The sequence below is a fragment of the Pezoporus flaviventris genome, unplaced genomic scaffold, assembly GCF_033815535.1.
Source record: "Pezoporus flaviventris isolate CSIRO_AGI_PZ_B2104156 unplaced genomic scaffold, CSIRO_AGI_Pfla_v1 ptg000007l, whole genome shotgun sequence".
Lineage (NCBI taxonomy): Eukaryota > Metazoa > Chordata > Aves > Psittaciformes > Psittacidae > Pezoporus > Pezoporus flaviventris.
Genome location: NW_026892555.1, coordinates 18,340,220 through 18,361,274, shown reverse-complemented (window position 1 = coordinate 18,361,274; position 21,055 = coordinate 18,340,220). Strand labels below are relative to the sequence as shown.

General features: G+C 38.4%; 1 protein-coding gene and 1 long non-coding RNA gene across 7 annotated transcripts in view; one reads left to right on the top strand and one right to left on the bottom strand.

The window, feature by feature from the left end:
* Positions 1-21,055, top strand: part of OXR1 (oxidation resistance 1) — a 220,386-nt gene that overhangs the window by 129,998 nt on the left and 69,333 nt on the right. The window lies entirely within an intron of this gene.
* On the bottom strand, positions 1,906-16,839 carry LOC133266312 (uncharacterized). Its single transcript, XR_009742322.1, has 3 exons — positions 16,345-16,839; positions 2,896-3,041; positions 1,906-2,796 (listed from the first exon to the last, which is right to left on the bottom strand). It is a non-coding gene; the product is annotated as an uncharacterized LOC133266312 (long non-coding RNA).

Sequence of the window (21,055 nt, the reverse complement as noted above, 5' to 3'; positions counted from 1 at the left end):
TATTCTGAAGAGCATGTTAGAGATCTTGTTACAGTGCCTTGAGCCCACTTGGTGAGTCTTGCAGTAAAGGAAACATCTTCTTGTTATCATGCCTGCTTTACATGTGATATCCTGTTTTGTATATGATTCATCAACAGTATCAAGATCAGCCTCGTGGCCTCTACAGAAGGCCCACCTTTCCCCCAAAGAAATCACATGTTTCTGGCAGCATTTGGCCGTGATCATCAGAGGAGCCATCCAAAGAAAACCATACTCTGTATTTTTAGCATCAGCCTCCAAGGAAGACTGAAGTAATGAGTCCTCTGATCAGCCTGCCAGAGGGGCCCTGTCCCCAGCCCTGCCAAGCATGTGTGGCCAGTGCAGGACATCTGTCCCAGCTTAAAACCAGGCTCTGCTAGGGCTGGCTTTCAAGACAGTCCAACACAAGCTGAAGAAACTTTATTTTAACCACCTCAGCTAAAACTGACTCAAGGAGAAAAGCTTGGGCCATTTCATTTTTTTTTTTCCCCAAGACCCCTCCTACACACAGAGGTTTGTGAGCCCTGAGGGAGCACAGTGGGGGTCATGGTACTGTGTGGTTCACTACCTTGGAGCACCCTGAGGCACATTTTTATCCCAGCTTGCAGGTGAGTATCCAGTGGAGAGTGCTGCACTAAGACCTCAGGTCTTAGTTAGCCCCTTACGCCTGTTGGGATTTTCTTCTAGCACTATTGAGAGCCCAGGCTTATGTATGATGTGGATGCCTGGGGATTGTGGCCCTGAAAAGTGCTTTTAGATCTCACTGTTTTGATGTGGGTGAAGATGTAGACATAAAACACATCAGAAGTGGAAAGCTGGGGATAACCCGGAGCCAATCAAAATAACAAAAGACAGTTTACAAAGTTAGACAAAATACTAAGGACAGAAACTCATAGATTAAATAATGGTTTTGAGGTAGGTTTGGTTTTGACTTTGATTTTGGTTTGGTTTTTTTTTTTTTTTCCTCTGAAGCAAACTGGAGGAACAGAAAGGATCAGAGCAGTAGCTACAGTGCTTTAGCTGCTCCCAGCTGGTGAGTGGCTTTTTAGGAGGATTTCCAGCAGGCATACTTCAGAACAGTGGGTCGGTCGATTACTGCAGACTGGAGCTCTTAATGAATCAGCCTTAGAACAGTAGAGATTCAGCCATCTCTAGAGGTGATTTAGAATTTAACCCTATTTTTGTAAAGTGTCTAAACACAGTTAATTTCTATAAAAGTAGTTATGATAACCAGAGCTTGCTCTGGGACTGTGTTTCAGGATTTCAGGAGTATCTCCGGAATTTCAGAGTTTTATATAGAAATTTCATCTGCTATATAAAGCTGTGTAGCTGTGAATGGAAAAAAAAATACTGAAATACACATTTCCAGAATTCCAGGTACTACAAAAGATTGGCAGAACAGTTTAGTGTTCAAAATATTTTATTTAAATATTCAGCAACAATCTGCTATACGAAAAAAGAGATTAAAATATGAATCTGCATGAGTATATAACCACCTCAGCATTGATTATTATGATACTCATTTATAAGAGATACGTAAAATGGCAAAGAAGATCTTGGGGCAAAAGGAGGCATTACTGAATGACTGTTTACTTTTTTTAATAACAAGCAGCAATGTTGGAAACATCTTCTAAATGTTTTTCCTCCTTTCCCAGGAGGGAGTGTTTATTTTGTTCCCTAAACAACCTTGATGTACCATATATGTATCATTATTTTGTTCCATTCCAGTATGTGCAAGTTTCCCTTAAAAATGATTGTGATGTCTGTATACATTATATTTACTGGACATTTCTAATCTAGGATAGTCTGTGATGGATTACTGTAGAACCATAGGATAGTTTTGGTTGAAGGGGACCTTTAAAGGTCACCTAGTCCAGCCAGTATTAACTTGAAACTATTTTCCTTGGTAAGACAGCAAGAGCAAGAAAGGTAATGTAATTATTTAAGTTCAGGCAGGTCCAGCTTTCTAACATAAAGTTTCAACGAGAAGCTTCTGTTTCTCATTCCTCTCCATGTCAAAGCAGTAAATTTTCACTGGAGAATTATTCAATTTACCTTCAAAGAATTAAAATATATCTTAGGGTTTATTGAGACAGCTTTTTAAAAAACAAAACCAACACTTTTGCAATTTACTGAATCACCGAGAATGAGGATATCAGGTTTGTAAATATGAATTAAAGATTACAGTGCTACTGGTAACGTCACAAATAGCTGCAAGCATATAATCTCTCTAGAAAATATAGTTTTATTGCAATATGTAATCAGAAAAGTTGTATTTGTGGCTTTGAATTCCTCACCTCTCTACAGATTTATTACTACAGCTCTGTATTCTTATGGTTTGCATTTTACATCTCTAGGATGTTTGGATTTAATCAGAATGTCAACAGTGGCACGTTCTGTCACAGAATAAAGACTGGGGTTGAGTTTTAATATTGGAGGTGTGGCTAGTTAATAAAATTGATGTGTTTGTTGGAACAAACACTTCAGATTCCCTTGAAAGCAAGCCCAGATTTAAAATTTCCAAGACAACTTGTAGTACTCTCAGCCTAAGACCAAACCTACCATCTGTGAAGCTGAAATGCTTTTGCTGTGATTTGTAATGCACAGACCAAGGTTGTGAAAAATCTGCATATTAGCAAAAGTCTGATGTGGGAAATCTGGGGCTGAGGGTTGATAGCAAACTGGCACTCACCTCAGCGATGGGGGATTCTCCTGGAGTTCCTCCCATTGCCTGCAGCTTCTGGCTTGTGTTTTCATATGGTTCCAGGGTCTGGCAACCTTGTGAGATAAGATGCTTTGTTCAAACTGACTTTGTCTGATGGACTTCCCTTCTAGCATCAATATTGTGCCCACAAAAAAATTGCAGTGAAAACTTACCGCTTTCATCCAGAGTACTCAGAAGTGACTGTCAGAACCAGAGTTACACTGGCATTACAGCCATGCTGCTCTTACTGCTGGAGTATAGGCTCTGTTGGACTGTTTCATGCATTACAGGAGAAGGATTCAATTATATTGAAGTCATCCTTAATAGAAATTAGAAGTTAATTAAAATTAATGCAGTCTTCCCCTTAAATGCAGACTTAAATTCAGGGATTGGAAAGTTATCAAAAAGGTTGCTTATTGCTTTTATTGAAGATCATAACTGACAGGAACCACAGCTCCTATTTTTAAATGTGCTTTCTTTACATAGTTCTGCATATCCTTTAATGTCTACTGCTATGAAATACTTAGTTAACTAACTGCAATTTTAAGGAAAAAAAAATAGTATGTTTCATCAGTGCTGAGATTTTTTCTTCTCTAGTTTTCCCTGCCTCTTTCTAATTTTTGTTTTCTTATCATTCTCTCATTCTCATTGCAGTAGGCATGTACTGTATCACAGCAGTGCCTGAAGAGCTGTTTATACAATGTGAATAGAAACTTACTGCAAAGAATATGTAGCTTTAAATCAGAAAACAGAAGGGGGGAGGAATAAAATATTTTCTAGGTACTCAGATGAGGCAGAACACATGCTTGCAGTCACAGAGGAGGAGTCAAAGTTTGGACTTCAAGCTTCAGTAAAGTATGAAGAACCACACTTCATAGGCTTCCCGCAACAGGTGATGTTACTTGTGAGGAGACCCTGACCTGACTTGCTTGTTATTTTCTGAATGCCGTTTCCCAGAGGTGACTTTCTCCTGCTTAGGGGGCAAAATGAAGTGCTGTCTGTGAATTCTTTGTTTGCACTAAGAAAAACCTTTGAAGAGACCAATAAAAATTGCAAGAACGCTTCCTCCCTTCTCTTCCAGTAACTGTACCCATTCCTCCACTACCCCTCACAGGGTCATGCATGAAATATCTAGTATCATGAAGTGCTGTGTACAATGAGGGAACACAGACTGCTAGAGACAGTGGTCTTTTTACTATTTCTACTCTTTCTCCTTAAAACTCTCCACCTCTGATATTTGTGATTTCAGTGCTGTGTGGATTTTCAGATACTGAATTTCCATGCCTCAGAGACTTGGTATAGTCTCCTTTTTGCCTTCTCACTACCACGTTTTCCTCCTTTTGTATAAACAGAAACCTGTGAGCCCTGTGTGTTAGAATCCATCATGGAAAGAAATGCTCTGGAAATAAAGTAGCTAACTGTACTTTTTGTGCTTTTCAAGGACATAGTTTCTTATGTGCCAGAGAAGAGGAACCAGTGAGTAAACAAAAAGTAAGAAACAAAAAAGTAAAACCTCCTGCACTTTGGACTATGACAAAGATAAATGTGAGCCTAAGGTCCATTGTATGGCCTGAACACTTGCCAAAGCAATCAGTCCCCTCTTTGGCCGCATACTGGTATTACAGGCTTGCAGAAACCCCATTAATAAAAGTGTTTGCATAGGAACCAATAGCAAGGCACAGTTTTAAACAGGTATCTATTGAAACATTCTTTTAAACAAAATTTGACAAAATGTATTATATTTAGACTTGTACTTTTCCACTGTCAAAACATTGCTTCTCAAAACTGCAGAATGCCCTCAGGGAGACACACTTTCCTGTGTTCAGTCAGGAGGCAAGAAAAGGTGTGTCTGGCATGAACAAATCTTGGTCAAACACTTTACATTAATTCTACTGCATGCAGGGTTTGCTCTGAAAACAATTAACAAGAAGAGAATGTTCCCCTTTCACTTTTCTCTTGATTATCTCTTCTGCCCTGGGTACTAGGCAGTTCATTAACATTTGGAATTAAGATTCTGTAGTGGAGTAAGAGAAGCAAAGTGCAGGACTTGCAGTAGCATCACAGCATTACAGCAGGGGTTCTGCTGTAAAGTCTCTCCTGGTTTAAACCACGACCATCCCCACTCGGTGCTTTCCAAACATCTCATTCTGTGCTCTTCAAACAACCTCTGTCTTGACCCCAAAACAAAGCTGAGTTAAGAGTGTGACCCAAGAAGCCAGAAGAAATTGGCCCAGACTATCTTTTTAATTTTTGACCATGCCCATTCAGTAGATTCATGTGCCATAGTGTTAAGCCATTACACCAGTGCCATCTCCCATCAAGTACTTCTGCACTGGGGGAATGTACTAGCATGAGACTGCCCTTTGGAGAAGTTTCTAGGATATGATTTGTAAAGCTAGCACCAGAGATTGTACCTTCTTAGAGGTCAAGATTTGTTCCTGTACATATAAGGAATTCATTCAGAGTATGTGAATCATGGTGTGTCCTTTCTTTGGAAAATTATATCAGATGTGGTAAGTAACTTCTTCTTTCCCTTGTCCTGCAGAACAATAGCCACGGGTTGTAATGGAAGATACAACCTTAAATGTTTACACTCTGTCAAATCTTTTTAACAGTAAGGAAAAAAGCCACAGAACTCCCATTTCTTGTGAATGAAATGGTTCTTAGCTTCTTCTCTCTGCCAGTATCCCCACTCTACACAGTCCTTCCTATTAAAAGGGATCAAGTGAGGCCAAGTATTTAAGAAACCCAGCCTTTAAAAATTCTATTTGTTCCTAAGCTAACACACATTTTGGTGTCTCCTCAATGCAGCTGAACTTTATGTGTACCTCTATCGTCAGCTGTATAAAACTATTATTATTAGCTCAGACAGGGGTTATGTGTGAAAAGAGACTGTTCTTATCAACATGGATATAAAAGATAAGGGTCAGGAAAAATTAAGCATTTAGCATTATAAATCTTAAAAAGCATCTGTATTTTGTTCAGTACAGGTTCTGCTTGAGAAAACTGAGTCAGGCAGTTTATTACTGTTTCCTAGTAAATCTGTTGTAATTGAAAGCAGTATTTTAAAAGAGAAAATTAGTTATTTTGTGATTGTACACTTTTTAATATTGTTCAGTGGTTCTGTAAAGAGTAAGATTTTCAGGTAGGAAGTCTGCAGTTTGTTTATTATCGTACATGAAAACACTTTGTCACTTACAGTTTGCTGCTGATTCCTTGCTGTGATAGTTTTATCAGTTACTAGTGAAATCCCATTCTCTCCCCAGCACCATGCGAGCGTGTGCAGTGCCACCTTTTCACTGAGTGCACCATCTTTTCATTACAGAACAAGCCCACTGAACATCTGAAAACTTAATTTAGAGAAGTGCAATGGCGCTAGTTTAAATATTTTGTATGTTTTATATAGGTGAAACTGTGAAGGGAATGAAAATTACTAAAGTACAACTGAATCAATCGCATGCTACTTTGCTGTAACAAAGTGGCTCACAGGATCACTCAACTGAAATTGACTTCTTTTCTTCCCCTCCTAAAAACAGTATAACTACAAGTAACAGAGAGTAAATGTAACAAGCAGTGTCTCAGGTAAATTCGGTTGTGGTTGAGCATCTATGTGTATGAAAGAACGGAGGAAGAGCATCATCTGAAAACAATTTGAAGATCGTCCCTATGGATCTACTTGCAGATAGCTTTAGACTAATATTTGGATTTTCTAGTTGAAGTAGTTCTGGAAAACAAAAGGCAAAGACCATACAAACAAAGTACTTTCAAACACTGGAGATCAGTCCGAAGATCCTTACATTAAAGAAATCCAACTCTCTGTATTATACATGTAGATGGCAATAACATATCTTTTCTATGGAGTGCCTTTTGACTCACAGCAGGGCTGACTGGCCAGCATGGTTACCCTTCCATTGCCTCAGAACATATGCAAAATTTTTGGTGACATGTTTTAGTGCAAGATGCCCCTGCCCAGCCCATGTCAGGGGGGTTGGAACAAGATGAGCTGAAGTGTTTGACACTAAGTCTAAAAAAATGTTAGAAAGTCTGTTAATTTAAAGGGGAGTGGCAGAGAATGTAGTGGTACTAATACCTGCTTACATGAATGTTTTTGTTAAGGGGAGAATTTATTTGAGGGGAGGAAAGGACAATATTGCTTTGCAATAAACCAAACCACAGCTGCTCTGCTTTTTAGTATTTATAAGAATTTTTACCCTCAAATGATGCAAAATGTCTTTTTGAAATGCAAGAGGCATGGCAGACCACAAAATTGAGCAAGATTTCCTTATCTGCAACATGCCATGGCAGTCTGCCCTCTAAGACTTGTGTGATTGTGCAAGCTGCACACAATTTCTGTTCCTAATTCTTTTTCTTTAGGGTAATAATGCTGATACTTGAAGAAATATCTTGCTATTCAAATTAATGGAAAAGCATTTAAACAGTCAAAACACCGCAGTGGATATCAAGTATGTATAATATATTGTGTTTCCCAGCACATGTTGTCTGGTCTAGTCATTCTGTGATGCTGGTTCGTTGACTGAGACACCATTGTCCTGAGTCAAGACAACCAGTTTGCAAAATGGAAAGACAGCTTCCACATCCAGGCCATTTGGTCATAGTGTGTCATGGGCAGCACTTAGTTGCGGTGACCACAGACCATTACATTGCTCCTGAATCCTTGTTTATATCACCACTAAAGGCTTACTCTTCTCTGCTACTTCATTGAGTAAAAATCTTTTCTAAGCATCTGCCAAATCACTCATCCAGGGCCCTGCAGCACTTGCAAGCTTGTTTTGCAGGCTTACATGCAATCCATGTAGGAGGGGTGGGGAATGTTTGTGGTACCAGCAAGTCCTTGTGTCATCCAGCCTAAATAACCTTGGAAAGTGAATGCTTGTGCTCCCTGATGTCATCATGCCCTATAAAAGTAATATTAAATGTGAAGTCTGTTGAGAAATAGTGAATTGTAGTGTGCTGTCTACAAGTCCTAATTGACCTGAACATTTCTGATGTCATAAGTAAACACTGCATTTATAAAAAACATATAAAGCACACTTCATAAAATCAGACTTTTTGCTGTCTTGTTTTCTACCTGCTGGCTTTAAAAAGTAAAGGCAAAACACTAGTCTTCACAGAAAATAAGGATAGGCAATAGTATTCAGTGTAAAACTTAGTGTACTTCTCATTTGAAAGAATACTGTTTTTCTGTGACTTATAAAAACAGAATACATTTGATACTAAAAGAGTAATAGGCTGAAATAAAATATTTCATGTCAGAAATGGTGTTGAGTTTGATGTCCTTATGAAGAGAATGCTGAATACAAATTACATAGTAAAAAGCCTGGACACTTTATGTTACTGAGGCTGAAAGAATTCTTTAGAGAAGCATACCTTAATTTAAGAACTGCTCATTAGGTACAAATGGAAAATGTGCACCATGTGAAAACAGCATTTATATTTATTAAGGCTTCTGTCAGTTGAATTTCATAAGCAACAGAGGAAATACAGTGCCCTTAAAAATACAAATGAAGTCTAATAGTCAATAAGGCAGTACATGCAAAACATAATAATCATCTTAATCTAGAGACATGGGAAACATGGAGGATACTAAGAATTTAAAATATTTGTTGGTGAGTGACTGTTATGCATCTACCAAATTGCACCTGCGATGTCTGTATTCACCTTTGAAGCAAAATCATTACAATGATTTGGGCATCAGAAAATCATGATGACTTCAATTTGCAGGAATCTGCTTAGCATATGAATTGTTTGGGCCAATGGTTTGTTTTATATGTGTGCATTTTAAAGATCTGAATTCAATCTCAATGCCAAACAAATACAAATTCTCTGCCTCCCCTCACTTTTCCTAGAAGTGTTGAAAACAGTATTTATAAGGTATTTATAAACATACCTTATTCATTCTGACAATTCACTATCTGATTCCTGTGTTCTCCTGTAGGATCTGCAAGGGGTAGTTCTGTGCTGTCACCCCAGTAGCACTGCACTGCTGAGCTATCAGAAAAATACTCTAAAAACCCAGCCAGTACTGTCCATATATACCATACTGTCCCATTAGCAAAAAGTGTGTCGAGAGAAAACATAGTACCAGTCAGAGAGGTAAGGTAAAATGTGGCCTTCTACCAGTTGATACAGCTGGTAGTTGAACCAAACCCAGAGAAAATAAAGCATAGTGCGAAGGCAATTTCTCCAAGTGCTGAGCAATCAGGACACCTGAGTGTTGGCAGCTTAAGTCACAAGTGATCATAGCTGTTTGGCACAGTCCTCAGATTTCTCTCTGTTTGGGTGTGGAACACAACTGGGGGTGGGGGCAACTGTGGTCATGCTCATAGTCTCTGTGCTTGGCCAAAGAAGGCAAAGTAACAGCTCCTAGTGCTTTGCACAGTGCATCAATAGCAGGAGTATCTCCCCTCTGACTTGTGTTTTAAACTTATTTTAGCTCCATCTTGTACATTTTGCAAGCAGGAATTTTGTAGCCCGTTAGAGACCTGATTCTGATGCGTCTGTAGGACTTTGGTAAGCAAATCTTGGGTACTGCTGCTCCTGTCTTCTGGTAAAGTATCGCATTCTGTTTGCTAAGTCATACATAAGTAGACATTACACTTGACAGACTGTTTCCAGGTTCATTTTATGAAAAAATGAAATACCAGGTTACAGGCTTTTCTCAGAAACACTCTCTGTGGGCCACTTCAACTCTCAATTGCAATAGCTCTTCCATTCCCGACAATAACTTTGCATGACAATCAAGTATTATTTGGGATTACAAAATAAATAAATAAATATGATCTCTTTTCCTGAAAGCTGTGAATTCTGAAGATTCACGTTAATTTTTGAAAACCAAAGAATCACTTCTGCTGTGCCTGCACACGGAAGAACAGCGCTGTGAAACTCATGTGCCAACTATTTGCATTAGAGAGCGTGGAGCTGCATCTGCAGAGCCAGGGCGTGGGCAGGCTCCTCGCCCTGCCTGCCAGCAAGCTCCGCAGCTCAGCTGAGACAGCACAGAGGGACTTTTGTTGTGCTAAATCCAGAGCTGTGGTAGGACATGTTCTCTGCCCTTTCAGAGTCACAGTTTGCTTCCCAGGCCAGTCTACAGCCACCCAGGCTGTTTGGTGGTCGTCATTCAGTTCTTTCTTCTACGTTTGGTCTCCTATGTAGAGCACAACTTAAGAGCTCTTAATGCTTAGACATTTGAGAATTTCCTGACAATTCATTTGGATTCTTTTCCATGCAGGTTCCTGACTTTGCCAGCCCCACAAATGTTCATGACTCTTCCTTAAACGAGGTCACCAACATCGGCAGTTGGTGAGATGTCTTGATTTTCTGGATAAGAGAACTGATATGGAGAAGCTACACCAACTCCTGTTCACTTCAAGAGATCAAAACAGGGAGTGAAATGAAGGCAAAGTAATAACATTTCTCCATTTGTGCTTCAAAATCTGCAGCAATTGAGGTGTCTCATCTCTCCAAGTCCCCAGACCTGTTCTTCTGAGCTCACTCAGTCTGTAGAGGTCACCCCCTTCACACTGCAAATGACCCAAGAACTTGTGGAGGACTTCTGGTCCCAGAACAAGGGGACCAAAGAGAGGTGTCATGCCAAGTCCTAACATCAGAATGGCCAGGCAGAATAAGGCACAGGTAGTGTTTTACTCACATCCAGCCTAGTGTCCTATTTCCCACAGCAGCCAGCAGCAGGGGGCAATTAGGGAAAGAATACATAAGACGACAAGTATGGAAAGACACCTTGCTGGTATTTCCTCTGAGCTTTAGGCAGTTGGTGGCACAGGGACTCCACAAAGCAGAGTATGTATCTGCATTCTTGTGCTTAATGGGTCTTGATGACCCATTTTATGAACTTTTATGACTGCTTTCTGAAGCATTCATAGTTTTGGCTTACAGAAAATCCTGTGGTAATGAATTCTGTGATTCAGATATCATAGAACCATAGAATGGTTAGGGTTGGAAATGACCTTAAGATCATCTAATTCCAATGTTTCTTTTTCTTTAAATCTTATTAGTAATTTCATTAGGTGCCCCTACTTCTCTTATCATAACAAACAGTGAATAGTTTTTCTCTATTTTCTACTTACCCACATCATATTTTTTAATCTGCTTTCCTAGCGAGAAGCAGCTTAATGCTTTTGCTGCTTTTTTTCTGCAAAATGTCTGGGTACAATGCATCTTCTGTTTTTTGAAACAGGGTGAGCAGCAGTACTCTATATTCATGACAAGAATTTGAAGAGTAGTGTAACTATATTTTTCTAATAATTCATATTTATTTGGCTTTTCAGCTATTTGTTGACTGACATTTTCATCCATCTCTTTACTGGATGGTAATAGCTCATTTAAAGCTCATCACTATGTATATGTATAAACATAGTTATGCACTCAGGAAAGCTTGTCTTTGCTCTGCATTTATAAACAGTGAATTTCACCTGCCTTTTCTTATAATCTGTATTATGGAACAATTTTTAACTTTTTTCCAGTAGATTTGACTTTCCCACATAATTTTGTATCATCGGCAAACTCCAGCATCTTCTTGTTCTCTCCTTTTAGACTAATAATCCAGAAAGTTGAAAATCATTGATCTCTGTTGGGCTGCACTGATAATCATTCTTCCTCTGTCATGAAATCTGATTCTTGCTTGTGTACTTTAAAGGATATTAAATGATGAGTCCTCTCGTCCTACAACAGCTTCATTTCCTTGGTGAGGGACATGAAAAAGCTATCTGAAAATATAAGTACACTGCTATAAATTGATTATTCTTATCCATACGCTTATTGACTCCTTCAAAGAACTACAGATTTACAAATGAAGACTTAACAGTTTTGTTGATACTTTGCTATTTTACTTATCCAGATGTCCTCTAATTCTATTATTACAATTTAATTCCTTGATGAAGTCTTGAGTAACACCAGAGGTCCTTTACTGCCACAGAATCCAGCAAAGCTTTCTGTGCAAAAACCCCCAAAGTTATGGGGGATATAAAACAAGTCTAAAACATTAAAGTTTTTTTTTTTTTCAAATTGCTTTCAGGCTCCTAATAAAGATTAGATTTAATTACAGCAATTAAGAATCTGTTGGCACTCCTGAACTTTAAAATGAACAGCTGTAATTTTGGTGCTTGAAGAGACAGATGAGAAAGACCACAACAGCATATTTAATACTCTATATTTAAGAAGAACTGAGTCTTTATAATCAATAAGTATTATGGTAGATTACTAATAAAAATTAAGCAATTGCATTTTATGCAGAGTGAGACTTACTTATGTGGCCCTGGTTTCCTGCAACAGCATCAACATCTCAGCACTCAACACCACTACCTTATTTCTGCATCCGTTCACCCAGCCCAGCTGATTAGCTGGGCCAATCACTATAGCTTTTGGAACAAAAATGAGACAGTTGCACTACACTACAGTTAGGTTATTGTGCTACTAGAAAGCACATCTTACTTCAGTAGCCTTAAGCAGTAAGCTATAACCCGTGCAGGACTGCAACATCAGATTTGTATGAATTTAAGAGGCAAATTCCATCATTATTCAAATATCTGATTTTTTCCCTTTGTATTTTGTAAGAAAACAGATCAAAGCTAAATAATAGGCTTTTTTTATCCCTTCTATTCTAATCATCACCTTTCCATTCACCAAGGTTTGTTGGCCTGACTAAGGTTTATGGCTAAACCAGCATGTTCTATATATTTCCAACCTGGAACTAGTATAATTCATTAACATTAGGACCAATATTTGGGAGAAGTAAGCTTCCGACTTATATAAAACATAGCAACCTGTTTCCTTGATGATAAGCATGTCACTAGTGCTTCACACTTAACCACTGCCAGCCAAATCACCTACCAATTCTGAGTCTTGATCCTGAAGCACTGGAGTAAAAAAACTTGACAGATAACCATTAATTACCCATCATTTGTATTTGGGATTTTGTATACAGTATGTGTACACAGTATTTCATTCTCAGACGAAACATGAGGAAGATGGGGAGATAATGCCATTAAGCATTTTAAATGAAGCCTACAGAAGAGCCCATCTAAACACATAGAAGGAAATTAATCAGAAAGGCAAACAGGGTCTTTAAAGCTGTGTTATGTGCATGGGTTCTCAATGGTGTGTATACAGCATTGCAGCTAAATGCAGCTGAATGCAAGAGAGACAACAGACTTCAAATTGTTTCTGGGGATAACTGTGACAGTAATCAAAGACAGAGGTGAGAGTTAAGCTGCTAAATCTCAGGTTTAAACCTAGTGTGTATAGGATACGGTTTCTTAATTCAGAAAGAATATAGTAATGGACAGCATTCAAATGATTTTGCTACCTAGAAGTGATGTATTTGATTTTTTTAGGATAAACTGTAGTAATTATCTCCAAAAGGACAGAGTGAGTAACCATCCACAGGTTTTCTACATGATACTATGGGAGCAAATTAATCAGGCATATGTTTCTGATGTGGTACCAGTGGGGGAGGGAAGGAGACAGGGACCAGATGTTCCTGAAGAAGCAAGATTTAAAGAAAAAGCAGAACTCACTTCTAATAAGATCAACATACTCCCTCTTGGTTTTCATTCAAAAGAAAATTTCAGGAATGTCCTGCACAGATTTAGATGGCTCAGGAAAAGGTATGTACAAAAGGCTTTCATACACTTTACTTAAGGAGAACCACCACAAAACAGGCAGCAAAGGATGGAACAGAATTTGCTCTTTTTTTTTTAACTAATCCTTAATCCTAGAATGCACTGCCTAAACTGGAGTAAATAAAATAGAAAATTGGTAATTCTTGTCACAAGAATAGAACTGGAACCAGAAGGATCAGCTGTTGCCATTAGCTTTATTCTGGCTCCTGATAAAATTCTGATCATATTTTTGACCCATTTATCTATAACATACCACCGTACTTCAGATGGCATTCCTACTTAGAACTGGCATTATTTGGCTGCTCATCAGCTGTCCTTAAGTCTGCTTTTTCCAGATGTCTGAGAAAAATCACTTTGAATCCATTAAGAGGATCCTTGTATCTTGGATATCTTCATGTCTAAAGGTTGCAATGAAAACTCATGACCTGTAGCTAAAAGCCATGATGTTTCCTGAATTGGAAAACAATTTGATGCCAACTGAATACAATGGGAGCACGTGAGACCAGTCGATTATGTCTTCGAACAGACTGAACCTTTATGATCATGTAGAGTCACTTCAAGTGTTTATTAATGTGAGTTTCCCCCCCCAGCCCCAAGACAGGACTAAGGCTTTCTAAAGTATGTGGGTCTTGCTATAACTATGAGGAATACCCGCAAGTCACACATCGTGGTCATGAGGTGGCAAGATACTGATCAAAACCAGTCATTTTTTGTTTTAATGAACTGTATCAATGCTTTGAGTTGAAATCTCAATTGTAATACGATTGCTTAGTATTCAGAAATGGCTGAACCCAGGACAATGGCAGAACTGAATTTTAACAACTCTATCCTACCAGAGGGACATTCTATTTTATTATGAACCAGTCTGGCAATGTAAGAATGTCTATTATGAATTGGAATCCAGTTCTATTGTTTCTGAGCAAGTATAAGTAACCTTCTTACAGGAATACAGTACATTAACAACATGATAAGCATTTAATGAGTGTTAAGGAAAGAATAGTTACAGTTATAAAACAAGTATATAGTCAAGACTGTTTGCCTTAGATTCAAATACCTGAGGAATAATAAATTTTCTGATCACCTTTTGTAAGCAATTATTTATTATTTGCATAATTTATGCCTCTGTGGAGGATGGGATTAGCTAGTAAATACTACAGAGTCATCAGTTTATACTGTCAGTGTTTTCCATATCCAGTTTCAAAACACATGATGAAAGAACAAAATGTCAATAAGATGATGAAATTAAGATGGAGACATCTGTGCCTACTGAAAATTAATTTTGTTCAGGTAGTGTTTTATACCTAGTGAGCATCCTTAAACTGCATGGGCATCTGTATATGCAGGCACACATGCATACCCATTAGGGTCCGAATTAATTTTCATAGAATTTCCTGAACAGAAGAGAACATTCTGTTTATAGTAAGCCACTACTGACCAAGTAAGTATGAACTGAAGACCTGGAGGTCATTTCATGTTTATTTGATAAGGAAGTCTATATATAGAGCTATGTAATTGTAGTTGAAACTAAAGTTCTGCCATAAATATAGAAAAGTCCCAATATGATATTATTTCATCCTCAAGGCCATATTTGAAAATTTCTGTGTTGGTATCTTTGATGCTTAACAAATGCTGACATGATAATGTTATTGTAGAATGTGCCATTTAGTCATCTAACCGTAAATATACTTTGGGGGAAAAAAATACAGATTTAGCTTTAGAATACACATTTTTGTAATGCTAATTCTGACACAGCTTTCTGAAAAAAAATGTATAGCATCAATGACAGTTGGATAGTGACTCTGGGATACATTTTTTCAGAGAAGATGTGTAACTGCAGGCAGCAAAGGTTATTATTTGTTTGAATATTTGAAAATTCAGACCATATGCAGCTGAAATTTGATGCCTCCAAGTGTCAAAAAATTGTGGCATGCTTTTGAAATCTGATCAAATTATTCTGCAGGATGCAGTTAAGTGTATTTATGGAGTAAAATACACTCACTCACTTCTATTCAGCTTCATATGCTTAGTATGCATTTTTGTAACTATGCTGTGTGTGCCAGTACAGGACACTTGTGAATTAACTTTTTTTTTTTCCTGTTTCAATAATGTCCTAGATTGGATTGTACATTTTATTTGTATATATTCCTATATTTAATCTCCAATTTAAAGTGTGGTATGAAGAGTTGGAATCTGGCTAAAAAAGAAAAAATTGCTTTATCCTCAAAGGTAACAAGGATTTGTTGGGATCTCCCAAATATAAATAGTCTGACTTGGATTAGGTTAGGTATCAATCTAACAAACAAAAACATTTATGTAACCACAACCTATATCAGAACAGACAAAGCACAAACAAGTCAGATGTTGCAGTGACATTTGACAGCAGTGGCTTGTCCTCCTAAAACTTTAGATTTGATGTGACAAAAAATAAACACAGTGAATGTTACGGTAGTCAAATATTATGAAATTAAACCTAAGGAACACTGCTTAGGACTGCATGTTTCAATGCTTAAATGCATTGTAAGGGGCAGCTGAGATGCCCAGGGTTCAAATGTTCTCCTCAGCCTGGAGAAACCTAACGTCTAATTGTGGTACCTTTCTACAGCTTCTACAAAAGGAAATGAATGATTTATTGAGCCAGATTTGAAATATTAATAAAGTAGGAATTTGATTCAGTTTTCTACTGAGAAAGCAACTCCCCTAAAAAAGATGCTGTAGTGGCTTCCTGTCTGTTTCAGTGTTATTTCACGAATAATCAGATACAAAACACAAGGTATACTTGAAGTTTCGCAGCCCAGAACCAAGGACTCCAAATTCCCTTGGTGCCCATGTTTATTTTGTCTTGTCCCTTCAATGTGACATTTTCTGCTGGACAGTGAACAGCATCAGTGGTCAAGCCAGAGGCTGGCCCCATTTCATTCTAATCTTACATGGAGCAGGTTAGTGAAAACAGAATTACATCCCTACCCGGTGAAGTCTGAAATTCCAGCTTTAGCATTTCTGAGGCTAGTATGCAGACGACAGCTTCCTTCTTGCCGAGTGTCTGATCTGAAAAGAGGATGTGGTATTGTGAAACCTGTATGGACAGACACACCTAAGCCACAGTTTTCTCTGAAGAACCTGCTTTAAACAGGCCCATTTACTCAGTGTCGCCTACTGGTTATCTCTTTTCAACTACTCCCAAATACATAGTGACACTGAATTGCCCTTTGGAACTGTTTGGACCTTCTGAATCACAAAAATAGATTTGTGCCACCATTTTTACTTCTAGAACTGTGTACTTCCATACTTCATCACACAAATTGGTGGGTTCATATGGAAATATGCCTGAGAATGTGGGAGTTCTGCATGCCTTAGTTCTAGTCTCTCCTTCAAGGGCTGCATGTGCGTTCTGCATTGTAATTAATTTTCAGTGAAACAGCACAGAAAACAGACTGCAGTCTGTTTTTCTGTGTCTTAGAAGTTTCTTTTTTCACTAGGAAGAACAATTCCTGAATTATTTTACATTATTAAAAATAGGTTTCATTAAAAATTGAGGGAGGGGATAGGCTTTTACAAGTGTTCTAATTCAAATCCCTATGTTAGCCACTCCTTATGGGTTTTGCAACCACATAAATGGTAAGGTCTTGACCAGACATGGTAATTTAGACTACTTAACAAAGGCATACAGCATCCTCCTAGCATCACCTGAGAAGAGCTGGTGTCTGCAGAATGAGTAAGGAAGCTTAACTGAGGCATTTGGTTCAGACTGTCAAAATTACATACTTGTGTATAAGTTGCTTACATACAAATGAACACTCACTGATTGACAAATGACTAAAATCAAGATTCTCACCTCAGAAAGCATATGCAAACCTCGTTTCTCACCAAATTAAATAGGGGTATGTGTTAGTGCCTGGTGTACTTCTGCTAACTGTTTGGGGTAGTGCTGGAAATTTGGCAAGATGAATTGCAAGAAGCCCACATCCTGTACACCAGGCATTAAACTGGCCAAGACCTAAGGAAGCTTGCACAGCATCTGCTGGCATTCTGCCTGCATTAGCTGCTGCAATTTGCACTTGTTTTCATAAGCAACAAATCTGTCCCTAAAGAAATGACAGGTCAGCACCACTTGCTGTGTTTTTATTTTCCTCTCCTTTAAAATACTTCTATATATATATATAATTGTCAAACTTGGAAATACTCTTTCCTTAATTTGTTGTGTTTTTTCTTCTTTTTGACCACAATTGACCCCTGTTTTCCCTTCCCTACACCACCAGTTCTTTTAGAATGCAGCTCAAGCAGCTCTCCCCTGCTCTGGTTTGGTACTTTGGGATCTAGCTACAAGACCAGGTTGTGCTTTTATTTACAGCAACAGATTAGCATAACATGTTATTAAGTGTTGCATCATAAATGCAGATATATTCTGTCAGACATTTCTGCAGCTACTGAAGGTGGATTTCTGTGTAATACCAATAGGAAGGCATCTCCATTTGTGCCACAGTTGGACGGTCAGTTTGAGCTAACATACACTGGCCCTGAATACAAATAGGCTTGCTTGCACCTTCCTCCCTTCCTGTCCTGTCATCCAGCCACTTCTGCTCTTGTTTCTTTGCATGTTGTGCTTCCACAGGTGTTTACAAACTAAAGTTTAATTAGTTCTGTCTAAACTAGAAGATACTTTTAAATGGGTGACCTTTACTGCAGGTTCACCAACCTGCTAAATGAATGTTTGTGCTGACACTGGTAGCACAGGAACAGGCACAAGCTCTGGAACCCCCAACATAAGAAGAACACAGGCGTGTTGGAGTGAGTCCAGAGGAGGCCACGAAGATTCTCAGAGGGCTGGAGCTCCTCTCCTATGAAGAAAGGCTGAGAGAGTTGGGGTGGTTCAGCCTGGAGAAGAGAAGGCTCTGGGGAGATCTTAGAGCAGCTTCCAGTGTCTACAGGGAACCCTACAAGAAATCTGGAGAGGGACTTTTAACAAGAGCATGTAGGACAAGGGGTTAATTGCTTTAAACTGACAGATGGGAGATTCAGATTAGATATTAGGAAAAAACAAAAAATACTATGAGAGTGGTGAGGCACTGGCACAGGTTTCCCAGAGAAGCTGTGGCTGCCCCATCCTTGGCAGTGTCCAAGGTCAGGCTGGACAGGGCTTTGAGCAACCTGCTTTAGTGGAAGGTGTCCCTGCCCATGGCAGCAGGGGTGCAACTAGATGAGCTTTAAGGTCGCTTCCAACCCAAACCATGCCATGATTATATGAAGAGCAGGTGAGGTCAGCTCCTTCTTTTGGAGGGCCAGTTTTAAGTGACTGACTTACAAGCTCTGTGTTACCAGTGATACTAGTTTCTGCACCTGATATCACAGGCCAGAAAATAAACCTAGGAGAGATCCTTGTTGCACATTCAGAGATCAAACAGAAACACTAGCCTACCCCTCAGTGAAATCCTGGTTGTTTGTAGACACTGAGCACATCAATATTGTTCAAGATCAATATAAGTATAAAAAATTATTATAAATATTGTAGAACATATTTACATTTGGTTTCATTCTATGGCAAAAGGGATACTCACTGCTTATGTATGTAGTGTTTATGTCTTTACTATCCATTAAAAAGTTAAGGAATGTTGCAAAGCTTTTCAGAGGAAAATGTGGCCTATAATCTTAAATCCCAGTATATTAGATGTTATGAACAACATGGGATTAAGCCTTTCATACCTGACATCTTTGACAAAAATCTTGCTATCATAGGCATGGCACAACAAAGTAGAAACAGTTATCTTAAAGCCCACAATAGTACTACTGGATTTTTGTGTGGAAGAGGCCTACTGAAGTAGTATAGCTCTGACTGTATTCTTCACAATGTAATAACAATGTACTTATTGTACAATACAATACAAATAATTGTATTACCTTAATGTCTTTAAATTTTACCAGTAGTCAATGAGTGTCTCTGATCTTAAAGAGTACTAGTATCTTTTCTGAACACAGATACCTAAATCTTGTTTTTACAGTTAAGACAGTTCAATTGAAGGATTTGTGCTTCCTAAGTAAAAACATTGCTAAATGGATGCTTTTGAGTATGGGCAATGATTTTAATGAAAATTGTATTGCAGTAATAGGTGATTATTTTATACTTCAGTTGGACTAGCTGTGAGCAAAGCAGATGAAGACAGCTAAAATGTAACTAATTCATAGTTATCAAAATATTTACCTTGAATGCTTCAGAATGTTAGCTGAATCTGAATCTGTAGCCTCTATCATTGGATTATAACAATAAATTTGGCCTCAGGGGCCAGGGGAGGTTCAGATTAGATACTAGGAAAAAATTCTTCCCCAAAAGGGTTGTCAAGCACTGGAACAGGCTGCCCAGGGAAGTGGTTGAATCACCATTTCTGGAAGTATTTAAAAGATGTGTAGATGTGGCACTTTGGGACATGGTATAGTGGTGGACTTGGCAGTGCTGGGTTAAAGGTTGGACTCAGTGATCTTAAAGGTTTTTTCCAATTTAAACGATTCTATGATTCTATAACATAGGATTAGAAGAGAAAGAAAAAAAAAACAGAACTATTCCAAACCACAGAGGAAATACGTGCAATCAGTATAAAAAGAGAGGTGTGTATGTGGCTATAATTCTGGTGGACAAGCTAGCTCAAAGTTTCGAAAGTGCAGAGCACCACCTGTGTAAACTAATGCCTGGTGCAAAGATGTAGGTAAATTTTGCTGAATTTGGCTAAAGACCAACTATAGCTCCTCCACAGCAGAAACACTGTAATGAAATGAAAACTAATTACAGTGTTTAGGGCAAGACAGATCTGGTAGGCAGAATAGTTTATATACCAAACATCAAGTGGTACTTAGACCATGCAGTGACTCTGATTTATTCATTGCTCCTTGAACAGACAGATTACGTACCCATTTCTATTGGCAGGTCGTGGGGGGAGAGAGGGAGGGAAAGCTAATTCTGCTGAAAATTTCTTGTTCTGTTTCAGAGAAAACGTTTTATTGAGGGGGGGTGGGGGTGGGGTGGAAAGAGTGTTGAGCATCATTATCTCCTGAACAGCAACTGATTTAAGTAGTAGAAAGGTGGATTTGAGTGTACTGTTTACATCAAGTAACCCTCAGAAATGAGCGCTCCAAAATGCTGACTTTAAACTCTGATTTAATTGAGCAGCTGCTACAAGTGAATAGGAGTTGAGATAGCTCAGCACTTTGTTCCTCTGTTCTGCATGTACACAATAGATTTGGCTCTACAAGAACATTTTTTATTAAACAATTCTTTCATTTGCAGCTAAATGCAGTATATAATTGCATCATTCTCTGTTTAGAATATAAGCACATTATAGTTCTGTTTTTAAGGTGTATGGCACAGGTATTAAATATAACAGTATGGCTGTTCTTCCAGCCTCAATACTTGCAGAACACACATTGTAAAGCAGATTTTAATAACAGATTCAATGTCTTAGGTATTTTTTTTTCTCTGTTAAAATGTTGGATCATGCTCTAACTGGTTTTGTTTCTCCAAACCTTAGAAGTCCCAAGAATTGCAAGGACAAAAAATGCAAGGGCACAAGTAACCCCCACAAACCAAACGTCATTTTAAAAAAGAAAGAAACATTTGTGTATCTAGTATGTTCTGCAGGAAGGCTGAACTGACACAGTTCAAAGGCTGAGTCAGGTATCAACATGGGCAAAT